Source organism: Urocampus carinirostris, chromosome 8 (genome assembly GCF_059441175.1).
Source record: "Urocampus carinirostris isolate Australia breed hairy pipefish chromosome 8, RoL_Ucar_1.0, whole genome shotgun sequence".
NCBI classification, from domain to species: Eukaryota; Metazoa; Chordata; class Actinopteri; order Syngnathiformes; family Syngnathidae; genus Urocampus; species Urocampus carinirostris.
In genome coordinates, this window is record NC_142356.1 from 26216337 (window position 1) to 26229510 (window position 13174).

Consider the following 13174-nt stretch of genomic DNA (forward strand, 5'->3'; position numbering starts at 1 on the left):
AATCTCGATCGCTGTGATCACATGCGATGTTTTCTTTCTTAATTCATTTTGTCTGTGATTTTGTTTTCTAGCTAATGAATGTAACATGTCGGTTCAATTGTTTTGCCTGTTAATTGGTGTAAATTGATGCTTGGTTTATGTTAATTTGGTTAATTTGTTAGTTTATGGCAAGAATCAGTGGATAAATGTAAAATTTTTGTGTGTTCTTTTGTCGAATTAGTCAGTTTTATGCAAAGTTGGATATACGTGGATGTGTTATTTCACTTGCTGGATATCAACAAGATTTGGAAGATTTTGTGCTAAGGAACAGAATTGATGGTTAGTTAGTAATTTGGAAATGGGAATCAGAGGATTACACTAAGCCAAAAGCCACTCTATTTCCGAGAAAAGTCTCTATTAAAAAGTTGGGTTGTGGTTATAAGGCTATCATGTCATCATGTTACATTGGGGTTGTTTTTTGGGGGGGGAAAAAGTCTCAAGGATGATAAAACTGAGAAGACTTGATGCCCGGGGCCCTCTGCGGACACTCTAATGAGATGGCAAATGATTCCAGACTGCAGTGACAGACCATAATCCGGCAAAGAAGCCCCCCTTCTGCGCAATGAAGTTTTCTATTTGGGAATAATTGCATCCATCACTCCGGCTCGGAATTTGGAGTGTGTTTTTGACAGCGGCGAGGAGGATTAGCATGTCGTTAGCGTTCGCTACGCGTCTGTTAAAATGCTATCAGGTGACAATTTGTATGGTGAAAGAAAATGTCCACCGGCCGTCTTCTGGGTTATTAATAGCTGCTTTAGCCCATTGTTTAGTCAGTCGGCCAGGCTGGCTGCAATATTACAATGTAAACATGAACATACAGACATTTTTTAACAAATACGTTTTTTTTTAGCTGAGATTATATGACACGGATCCTGAGCATAGTGAGTGAGTGAGTGAGTGAGTGAGTGAGTGAGTGAGTGAGTGAGTGAGTGAGTGAGTGAGTGAGTGAGTGAGTGAGTGAGTGAGTGAGTGAGTGAGGGAACGCTGCAGTTGCGTTTTCTTAGTCTAGTCAGTCAGTAACAGATAAGTATATAGTTTAGTGTTTCTGTTGTGCAGTGGTTAGCACATTCGCCTAACAGGCGAAAGGTCTTCCGTTCAAGACCAGGTGGGAAAATATGTTGACCTAGAGAGGGATGGGTGCCATCAGGCGGTACTTGCCCAAGACACACCACAGGGAATGGTGCCTCTATGATCCCTGTGGTTAAGGGAACCGAACAAACCAGACACTTAAAATAAGGAGAGAAGACATCAATTAATTTTGAAGTCGAAGGACTGTCCAATAAACCCTCACAATCTGAAATTCAGAATCCGTTCTCAGAGCAATCCCCAAAGCCATTTTTGAATTCAAGTCAAGTCAAGTCAAGTCAAATTTATTTATATAGCCCTTAATCACAAAAATGTCTTAAAGGACTGCACAGGATTACAGTTACAAAATTACACAATTACCTGATCTTAAACTAGCAAACCAGCATGCGGGCAAGGAAAAACTCAAAAACCTCAGTGTGAGGAGAAAAGAGAAACCTTGAGAAAGGACCTCACATGTGGTAATCCCCCTTCCAGGATTGAACAGGGTGAATTACAATTAGCATTACTGTACACAGAATAGTAAACACTAGGTAAGATGTTGAAAATGTCCGGAAAGAGCATGACATCAAGGACGACGCCAGCTGGTAAATGCAGGGGTTGACATGCTGCAGGTCAGACCCCGGTCCGCTGACCCATCCCAAATCATCCTTCTCCTTCGTATCAGCCAGGCAGGCCTCAGAAAAAGACAGGACAAAACAGAATACGAGGTGGGCATCAATCATATGCTTTGGAATAGAAGTGTGTCTTAAGCCTCAATTTAAAAACTTCCGTTGAGGTTGCAGATCTTATCTCCAGAGGCAGGGCATTCCACAACACCGGGGCCCGGATGGAGAACGCTCTCGAGCCCGCAGACTTCTTGGCTCTCGGAATCACAAGTAGACCGGCATTTTCCGAGCGCAGACTCCGTGCAGGAACATAGGGGGAAATCAAATCAGAGAGATAAGAGGGTGCAAGCCCATGCAAACATTTATATGTTAATAAGAGAACCTTAAAGTCACATCTTAAGTGGACTGGGAGCCAGTGCAAGTTGGCCAATACAGGTGTAATATGCTCAAACTTTTTAGTCTTAGTCAAAAGTCTAGCTGCCGCATTCTGAACCAGCTGCAAACTTTTAATGCTAGACATCGGGAGACCAGAAAGCAATACATTACAGTAATCAAGCCGAGAAGTAATAAACGCATGAATTAAAATCTCTGCATCTGATTGGGACAGCATTGAACGAATCTTCGCAATATTACGGAGGTGGTAGAAAGCTATTCTAGTAATATTTTTCACATGTAACTGAAACGACAGATTAGGATCAAATATAACACCTAGATTTTTGACCGAGTCACTATGGGTGATATTACATTTGTCTAGGTTCAGGGTAATGTTTGAAAACAAATGACGACAGTGAGCTGGACCAATAATCAACATTTCAGTTTTTTCTGGGTTAAGGCGTAAAAAATTATTTGACATCCATCTTTGAATCTCAGTAAGGCAATCCTCCAGATTTCTAAAACTTAAATGTCCAGTTTTTTCCAGTGGCACATACAGTTGAGTGTCATCTGCATAGCAATGGAAACTAATATTATACTTGCAGATAATGTCACCAAGCGGGATCATATAAATACTAAAAAGAAGGGGGCCAAGTACAGAGCCTTGAGGAACACCACAAGGGACATTAGATTGTTTAGAGGTCATATTGCCATAGTTAACACATTGCATCCTGTCTGACAGGTAGGACATAAACCACGAGAGTACAGTTCCTGAGATACCAATGCGTTCTAGACGAATCAATAATATGTTGTGGTCGACCGTATCAAAAGCAGCGCTGAGATCCAGCAGCAGTAACATTGATGAGGCACCAGAATCTATTGTTAAAAGGAGATCATTGGTTACTTTTGCAAGGGCTGTCTCAGTAGAATGATTTGCTCTAAATGCTGACTGGACAGTTTCAAAAAGGTTATTTTCTGACATGAAGTCATTTAGCTGCTGTGCAACGACCTTTTCAAGTAATTTCGCAAGAAATGGCAGATTTGACACTGGCCTATAATTACCTAGGCTTTCTGGGTCAAGGTTAGGTCGCTTAAGCGTGGGTTTAATGACGGCAGACTTGAAGGCTACAGGAACAATACCCAAGGATAGCGATATATTAATAATTTTTAAAACTGATGGTCCTAAGATCTCAAACAGATCCTTCACCAGTGAAGCTGGAAACGGATCAAGCAGGCACGTAGTTTGTTTGGCCCTACTGACCATCTGTGTTAGATTATCAAGGGACAATTCATTGAAACTGGAGAATGTTTCTAAACAACCGCTGACACAGTCCATACCTAGCACCTCCACATCTTTGATATAGGAGGAGGAAACAGAGCGTTCTTTTAAAATTTCATTCCTGATTAGTTAAATTTTTTTATTAAAAAATTCCATAATGTCATTAGCAGAATGAGTGCAACCATTTGGGTTAAGTTGTTGTCTGGTAAGTTTCGCCACTGTGTCAAATAAAAATTTTGGATTATTCTTATGTTCAACAATAATCTTAGAGAAATACGAAGCTTTAGCTGAGGCAAGAGCTACTTTATATTTCAGCAAACTGTCACACCAGGCCAGTCGAAAAACCTCCAGCTTAGTAGTGCGCCATTTTCGTTCAATTTTTCTGCAACTTTGTTTGAGTAACCTAGTTTCTTCAGTAAACCAAGGTGTATTCTTCTTGGGTCGGAATTTATACTTTAGGGGCGCCACAGAATCAAGAACATTTACCAAAGCAGTATTGAAGTTGTTTGTAAGTGAGTCAACAGACCCAGTGTACGAAGGGAAGGCTGCAGTTACCGTAGGTAATAATTCTTTTAAGGCTAACACCGTTTTAGGGCGGATATTGCGACTGCTAAAGCCTATATTTTCCTTATCACAGTAAACATTAAACAACACCTCACATTTAACAAAATAGTGATCAGAGATGGCATTAGGATACGGTAACACTGTAACATTTGAGGCTACTACGCCACGGGTCAGGACAAGATCTAGAGTGTTCCCATCTTTATGAGTTGGCACATCAACTATTTGATTGAAACCAAATGTATCCATCAGTGACTTAAATGCAATTGCAAGTGAATTTGATGGGGAGTTTATGTGAACATTAAAATCACCAATAATTACAACATTATCCGCATACGTAACTAAGTCTGTTAACAAATCAGAAAATTCTTCCAAAAAATTTGAGTATGGTCCAGGTGGGCGATACACAACAACTACATAAATTGGTGTTGACATTAAGGACCTCAAAACAAGTGCTTCAAACGTTTTAAAACTAGTAGGGGTATTAGAAGTAAATTTCAACCTATTTTCCGATATAAGAGCAACACCTCCACCTTTTTTGCATGGTCGTGCCAAGTGCGCACTCACAAAGTTAGGGGGAGAAGCCTCATTTAACACTACAAACTCATTTGGTTTCAACCAGGTCTCACAAAGGCCAATAAGGTTAAGATTGTGTTCATTAATAAGGTCATTAACAAGTAAAGCTTTGGAGGCTAGTGATCTAATATTAAGAAGGCCAAGCTTCAGCACTGTGGACTGAGCTGAAACCTTTCGTGAGTTTTGCACCTTAGTGGTAACCACCACAGGATTCGACTGCCGGTCCCGGGTCTTGTGCCTTGCATGACGGCAGATGCGGCCCGAATTCCATACCACAGGAATATTGTTGACCGGTGGAGTAGCAGGATGACTATTGGTAGAAAATAATGTTATTTCTTCTCCCTCCTCACCTAACAAGGGAGAAACAGAGGTAAGAGGCACAGAAGAAGATGCTATAGAATAGTATAAATCAGGGTGTATGGTGCAGTCAGTAGAACACTCTAAACTACAAAAACTATGTGAATTGCATGAATCTAGCATAGCGCTAGTTAGCTCTAGCGTTACAGACTCCACACCCATGGTAACAGGTTCACTAATCACCTGTGACCTGGCCTGCACTAGTGTATCCTGTCATGGAAGGCTTAAACAGTAATCTATATTTTTAGAAAGAGTGAGAGCACCTTCCCAGTTAGGGTGAAGGGCGTCTCTCCTCAGCAGGTCAGGTCGGCCCCAGAAAGCAGGCCAGTTATCCACAAACCTAAATCCCTTCTGATTGCAAAAACTTGCCAGCCATCGGTTAAGCGAGACTAGTCTGCTAAACCTCTCATCATTGCCTCTCGCAGGCAAGGGGCCAGAGACAATTACTCGATGCCGACTCATCTTTCTGGCGAGATTACAGGTCCTAGCAATATTTTTCTTTGTAATCTCAGATTGTCTCATTCTAGTATCATTGGAGCCGACGTGAATGACTATATCGGTGTAGCTAGCCCTGTCCTGGTGTCTAGGTTTGCTCGTCAGCTCCCTCAAATTAGCCTCAATGTCGGGTGCTCTGGCCCCAGAAATACACATAACCGTGGCTGGGGTGCTAAGCTTTATGTTACGGGTGATGGAGTCACCTATAACTAGGGTGCGGGAGCCAGTAGACCGAGGTGGAGTGGGACTAGCTAGGGGGCTGAACTTGTTATGCGTCTGAATTGGCTCACCGCGATTAGCATGCCGTTTAGGGCTAATGCTAACCGGACTAGCAGGTTCGCTACAACCCACGCTAGCAGTGGTGTCCGAGGCACCTAACATTTTCCGTTTAAACTGCTCTAGCTCACGGACACGTCCCTCTAGAAGGGCAACCTGCCTACGGACACGGGAGCAACCTTTACAGCAACCCATACTTACTTGTAAGCGTCGGATGCCAAGAGCGTCCTAGCAGCCGTGGGAGGGGATATCCTTCAACAACGATCGGCAGCAGCTTCCGACTGTAAAAACAATTGTGCGCGGCACTTAATAATAAATGTAATCGCTCAGATTACAAAAAGCAGATGTACCTTAAACATTTTTAGCTAACAGTGAGAATGATGTAAACGGTGTATATAAGCCAAAATAACAACCAACAATGAGGTATAATAATACGGAACTGGCATCCGATGCAATCTCCTTTGCGGGTGTCCAATGTTAAAAACAGAATAAACTTATCGGTAACTTAGAAATCATGTTAGTTGTCCAGTAATTTTGGGATCAGTTCTCTATTTTTGGGCTAAGAGTCACCAATATTGGTGAGTGAGTGAGTGAGTGAGTGAGTGAGTGAGTGAGTGAGTGAGTGAGTGAGTGAGTGAGTGAGTGAGTGAGTGAGTGAGTGAGTGAGTGAGTGAGTGAGTGAGTGAGTGAGTGAGTGAGTGAGTTTTTTTGTTTGTTTAATTGTTTGGTTGTTCATTAGATTGTCAGTCATTAGATTGATCTGTTAGTTAGTTAGTTAGTTATTGTTTGTTTGGTTGGTTGTTCGTTAGTTCACCAGTCTGTAGGTTGATCTGTTAGTTAGTTAGTTGGTAAGTTAGTTGGTCCGTTGGACGGTCAGTCAGTCAGACGGTTAGTTAGTTTCAACTGGTTATAGATGCGTCACAGTTAAATTGCCTGTGCTAACGAATATGTGAAATATTCTTAACAGGTGGTTAAGTACTTTTGTGGTTGGCTATGTTAGGATTGTAGATGTAACAATGAGTTCATTGGTTTACTTTGGTCTAGTTGTATAAAAGGTCAATAAATCAGCCAGTCCTCAGATAAAATGACCATTTAAACTTGCTTACTCCAAGTCACCCATTGATTTACTGCGTGACTTTGCCTTCAGTGGCCAACTGCACCTGGTTTGCTGAACATCAGCATCCAAAAGGGGGCTCCGATCAACTCACTACTATAGTTTTTGCAGGGAGTCTCTTCCCTGGAGGAAGGGTACCCGCGTTACGTAATCTTCAAAGGCACGCTTGCGAGAATCTTCCGGATGATGATGATGTCATCTCTCCTCCACCACTTTGTGTGTGCGTGCGTACGTTCCGTAAACTCATCCAACTCTCTGTTATTCTGCTTACATGAACTCATTTCATGCATTTTTCACCGCGTCGCTGTCACTACCCCGTGCTCAGATGCCATTTAACGCACACACGTACACAGCCGGGATAACACACTCCCTGTGTTATTGGTCGAGCGTGAGTATCTAGGCCAAACATTATTATCGCCCCCCCACCCCTTCCCCGTCTCCCCATTGGGTGTGTTTCCATGGCGACCATCACATCACCGGGGAAGTGCCTGATTCCACGCCGCCGTCGGACATACGTACACACACTGTGGGAATTCAACCGCCAATCAATACTGTTGATCAGTTGGCGGAATTGCTATGGCGACCACCCGGGGGCACATCACACTTTTAATTGTGCACACAAACACACACCGTGCTTAACTTGACCTGGTTACCGCACAGACACACTAAGGGGTCAAACACGCGCACACAAACTGGCGTGTCGCTGTCAAAGTGTTGTACTTAAAGTTTGTATCGAGTTGGCTTCAAACGCAAATTATTTAGATCACAGGTGTCAAACAGGCGGCCCGCGGGCCAAATCAGGCCCGCCAAGGGATGGAATCCGGCCCGCAAGACAACACTCAGAGAAGCGCAAGAGAAAAACAAGCTGCAGGTTGAAATATGTCAACTTGATGATGCCAAAGCCAGGTGCCTCTCATAAAGACACTGTACTTGTATTTATTTTTCTCTCTCTCTCGCTTTCTTTTCCACCCCTTTTCTCCCACTCTGTCTCTGTCTCTTTCATTCTCTTCTCTTCCTTTGTTGCTCTTTGTCTCTTTGTCTCTCTGTGTCTTTTAACCTCATTTGTTCTAACTTCCTTTTTCCTCTTCTCTCTTTCTCTCTTCATACCCTTCGCGCTTTCTTTTATCTTTTCTCTCCTTCTGTCTTTCTATTTCTCTTTGGATTTCTTTCTTCCTCCCCCTTTCTTTTCCCCCTCTCTCATGACTTTTTATCTTTTGTTTCTCACGCTCTCTCTCTTTTTCTTTCTTTGTCCCGCCTTCTCTTCTTTTGTCCTCGCTTTCTCTTATTTCTTTCTCTTATTCTACTAGTCCGGCCCCCGACAGAATGTTTGTTCTATCGTGTGGCCCCTGAGTTAAAAAGAGTTTGACACCCCTGATTTAGATGATTTTCGCATGGCCGTCCATGTGTCAAATTGCTTGGCTACTTAACCTCATGGGTACTTATGTGCATTATGTTCGAATATTGAAATGCGTCAATGTGTATGTCGTATTTTTTCATCTATGAGGCACACTGGATTATAAGCCGCACTTTTGAAATAATGCCTGTTTTTTGTCGGGGGTTGTTTTCAAAAAAACATCCCGCGATAGTTAAAAGCCATAAAGTAGAAACCCTTATTTATTTATTCATTTATTAAATGGTCAAGAACAAACTCAATTTGCAGGCTCAAGTATTTGTTTAACAGATAAAAGTACTGTATTCTATGAATGTTTTTTTTTTACAAATAACTTCTGTACTGTCAAATAATAATTTAGAAAAAAAACTGTTTTGATTTAGGACAAGATCCACTTTACTTTATATGATACTTTTTCGCTATCATGTGGAAGTCATGTCACGGTTACCCATGGCGCCCAATTGGCCCCGTCCATTTGGCGCCAGCTGCGGCTCGTTGACTGATTGGCTTCCCTCCCATTTAAGCTCAGTGCTCCCACTCACCCTTTGTCAGTCCGTATACGAACCTCTGCACTCGCAGGACGTGGGTTTTGACTCTGTCCGGTTTCCTGCTTGTGTTTTATTTCATTCTACAGGGTCTGGTATCGTTTCCGTCCATCTCGTCTTATTATCGGACTCCAGTCTCCAGCGCCTGATATGAATCCTGTCTGTCCCGTCCCGTCCGGTATCGACCTTCTGCCTGATGCTTGTGCAATTGATATCGATATCGTCGGCCCCTTCATTCCACGCCAGACTGCTGCCTTACGTCTTCCGCCCAACGATCGCCGAATCACTGGGGTTTTGGGTTAACGTGCATGACTGCCCCGTTTCCCGTAAAATAAAGCATGTGTGAGAAACGTCACGCATCTGGGTCCTTCTCCTGTTCCGGTTCTTGACAAGTCATGGAAAACTTCATATACTTTTCAATCAGTTACCTGAAACAGCCATATTAGACAAAAAAGCAACATATGACCGAAAAGTAACAAAAAGTCAAGTCAAGTCATTTTTATTTGTATAGCCCTTAATCACAAAGAGTCTCAAAGGGGTGCACAGGTTATTGCACAGACTGTTATTTCAGACTATTATTACACCATCCCCTGATCTGGAACCAACATGAGGGCAAGGAAAAACTCAAAAACCTCAACATGAGGAAAATGAAGAAACTTTGAGGCGGGACCGCACATGTGGTATTTAAACATTTCCACCGAGGTTGCAGATCGGATCTCAGGGGGAAGAGCATTCCACAGCACCGGTGCCCGGATGGAGAACGCTCTCGAACCAGCGGAACACTTCTTGGCTCTTGAGATCACCAGTAAAACAAAACAAAAAATTGCGAATACATAATATAGGGAGGCTCCTTCTGCTACTAGTAGTCATGGAAACTAGGAGTATCTGTTTCATGTGAGGGAGCAAACCCCTACCCAAAAGCAGCCTGGAGAGGGATGGGCACGAACAGGCTGAAATTGCCCACAATGACAAACAACAGGAAGTGGTGCCGCTATGACCCTAGTGGTTAAGGGAAGCGTGACCGTGAACAACTCGGACCACGATGCACAGGCAGACAAGCATAAAAGGGGCGGTGTAACTGTTAAGCCAATCAGAATCCAGAACACCATACACGATAAAATTCCACGAAGTAGCAAAACCGTGATAAGTAAACCTCGATACAGCAAGGTATTACTGTACAGCACGCTGTGGTGGCTGAAAAAAAAGAGTACTACCGACCCCAAATCGCCACTTTAGGACTTTTTCGTGGGTCAGGAAAAAGAAATCATTTAAGTGAGTGAAATGGGCTCAATTGGCCATCATTTCTCATCAGGTTGAGTTACTACAGGAGATAAACGCTAGCTCTTGAAAACACGCTCAAGATGCACCACAATAGAGTGCGAAACATCTTTTGTGACACTGTCAAGTTGCTTAGCAACCTTTGGCCTTGACGACAGGAAGGGACGTCACCCCACCAGAAAGAAAGTAGTGATGGGAATAACGTCTCTTTTAATTAAACATTATGCAATCAAGTAATTTGTTTTGAAAATGTATTATGATACAATATTCTACAGTTAAATTTTACCTCATTAAACTTTCATATTGTTTATACTAAGCAAAATACACAGAGATTACGCTACTAATATTGACCAATCTTGAGCGTCTTTAAGAGGGTACAGAGACAGAAAGCTAGAGAAAGAAAGAGAGCTATATAAAGGGGAAAAGACACGGAGAGAAAGAAATAGTGAGGGAAAGATATATATATACCGGTACTATATAATATATAATAAGAGAGAGAGAGAGAGAGAGAGAGAGAGCGAGAGAGAGAGAGAGAGAGAGAGAGAGAGAGATAAAGGGAGCAAGTCAGACATGAAGAAAGAGGGGGAGAAAGAAATTGAGACGGAAAAAAAGAGAGTGGGAAGAAAGAGAGAGGGGGAAAGAGGGGCGTAGAGAGAATGAGAGACGAAGAAAGAGTTTGAAAGATGGAGAATGAGAGGAAAGGATAGAGAGTGGGGTAGAAAGAAATAGAAAAGAAAGAAAGTGGGGAGAGATAGAAAAAGAAAGAGAGAAAGAAAAAAAAAAAGAGGGGGTGAAAAAGAAAGAGAGAAGTAAAAGAGAAAGATAGAAAGGAGGAGAGAGAGAGAGAGAGAGAGAGAGAGAGAGAGAGAGAGAGAGAGAGAGAGAGAGAGAGAGAGAGAGAGAGAGAGATACATTAGGTGAGAGGAATAAAGAAAGGGTTTCGAAAGGAGTCGGCTCCTAATTGATGGTGAACCAGCCCTCCTCGATCACTTCAAAGAGCCAGCTCTTGGAACCGTTTCGTTCACGAACCACTCCCAATAACAAACGTGGCCTAAAACGTGAAAGTGTGAAGCTACGTGGCAGACACTCGCACAATATTAAAAAAAATAGTCACTGATAAACGTTCAGGGAATAATGGATGATAATCTGTGCATGGGGTTCAAATAATTAATCTTCTTGTGTGGGCCTGCATCCATTAGAGGACGGCCTTACATACGTGACGATAACATAAGCCGACTGTTGGCTGGAGAAAGGAAACCCATCTGCTCAGCCATTTCGCTGCCTTCTTACCTGAATTGTGCTCATTAAGTCTCACAGCGCCACACTGTGGCCAAAAATAATTTACAGTTTGCTTAAAAAGATGTTTTACTATAATCAACGTTCCCCCTGAATGCTCAGAACCAATTAACATTAAATCAAATCCTCTTACGTTATGTTGCATTTCCGGTAAGGGTAGGTCGATCCAAGCATCGATATTATCGATCCTGGTTCTAGGGATCGATGCTGTGTTTTCATTACAACTAGTACTATGATAATGAATTTCGTGGGTCATAAGGTTGTGCATACATATAACTTTTAAATTGTGTTTTCACTTTATTTGCAGTACTTCTTTTATCTTCACTGTAAAATGTGTAGCTGGAGTGCCACGTCCAATTTCGTCGTCACAATATGTTCAACCCATTTTGTAACAATGACAATAAAGGTATATTCTATTCTATTCTATTCTACTGACTTTATTTTCAAAATGGAATGTATTTATCTATATTGCTGCTTTTTTTGTTTAACTCTTGACTTTGTTTTGAAACAGTTGTAATAGAAACATTCATATCTTTTTATACTATCAAAGTTTTCAATTAAGTCATTTTTAAAAAAGAACATTTTTAGCACCTAAAATCTTTGTGCTGTTTTATCATACATAGAAACAAATCTATCGGGGTTTAATTTTTTAACCCTCTTGTTGCCCTCGGGTCAGAATGACTGCGTTGTTAAAAAATAATAATAATAATCGCCCGATTTTATTTTATTTTTCACTTTAAATTATACGACTTTACCTTAATTGGTCCCAACTGTAAAAAAAAAAAAAAGTATTGTATTGATTCACATTCCCAAGTAAGTTGGATAAAAAACAAAGATATCCTTTAAATTAATGATCATGACAGTTTCTGACAAAAAGTATTGGTATCGATTGATGCTATATGGACAGACAGACAGACAGACCGATAGATTCAGAACGACAGTACGACAGATAGATAGATATACCGAGATAGACAGACAGACAGACAGACAGACAGACAGACAGACAGACAGACAGACAGACAGACAGACAGACAGACAGACAGACAGACAGACAGACAGACAGACAGATAGATAGATAGATAGATAGATAGATAGATAGATAGATAGATAGATAGATAGATAGATAGATAGATAGATAGATAGATAGACAGACAGACAGACAGACAGACAGACAGACAGATAGATAGATAGACAGATAGACAGATAGATAGATAGATAGATAGATAGATAGATAGATAGATAGATAGACATACCAAGATCGATAGATAGGTGTAGGTAGATAGACATTCAGAGATAGATAGAGATAGACATACAGGTATAGAGATAGATAGATAGACATACAGGTATAGATAGATAGATAGATAGATAGATAGATAGATAGATAGATAGATAGATAGATAGATAGATAGATAGATAGATAGATAGATAGACAGATATAGACAGATAGTCATTATTTAAATCAGAACCTCTATTTTTTCAGTCATTCATAACTACTGCGTTTTTCATTTAGTTTGTCGTAATTAAATAACTTCATCATGTATATATTTATCTGGTTGTTATTATTTGACTTATTGATTTATTTGGTAGTTATTATTCAGCTTCTCAATTTTTTTAGGTCAGTGTTTGATTTGGTAGCCAGAAGTTGTCTTGAACTGTATCAGTACTTGTTAGAACCGGTTAGACTCTTATTTGGGGGATATTCCTCTTCAGCCATTTCTTCACGCCTGAGTGTCTCAAATTCCACTTTCCTGGAAGCCTCTAGGGCTAGGGTCTGGGTGAGGTGTGTCCATGTAGGATTTTCCAAAAGAAAAATATTCCACTATTCTCAAATAGGTCTAGTCATGTTTATTTGGATAGCCCTTTATCACGAACAGTCTCTAATAGCTGCAGAGATTACCATTAAAC

General features: G+C 41.3%; 1 long non-coding RNA gene across 1 annotated transcript; it reads right to left on the reverse strand.

Annotated features, from left to right (window-relative positions):
• Positions 1 to 1460: 1460 nt before the first annotated feature.
• Positions 1461 to 11383, reverse strand: LOC148361448 (uncharacterized). Its single transcript, XR_015851129.1, has 3 exons — positions 11264 to 11383; positions 5848 to 5927; positions 1461 to 4868 (listed from the first exon to the last, which is right to left on the reverse strand). It is a non-coding gene; the product is annotated as an uncharacterized LOC148361448 (long non-coding RNA).
• Between the last annotated feature and the right edge of the window lie 1791 nt (positions 11384 to 13174).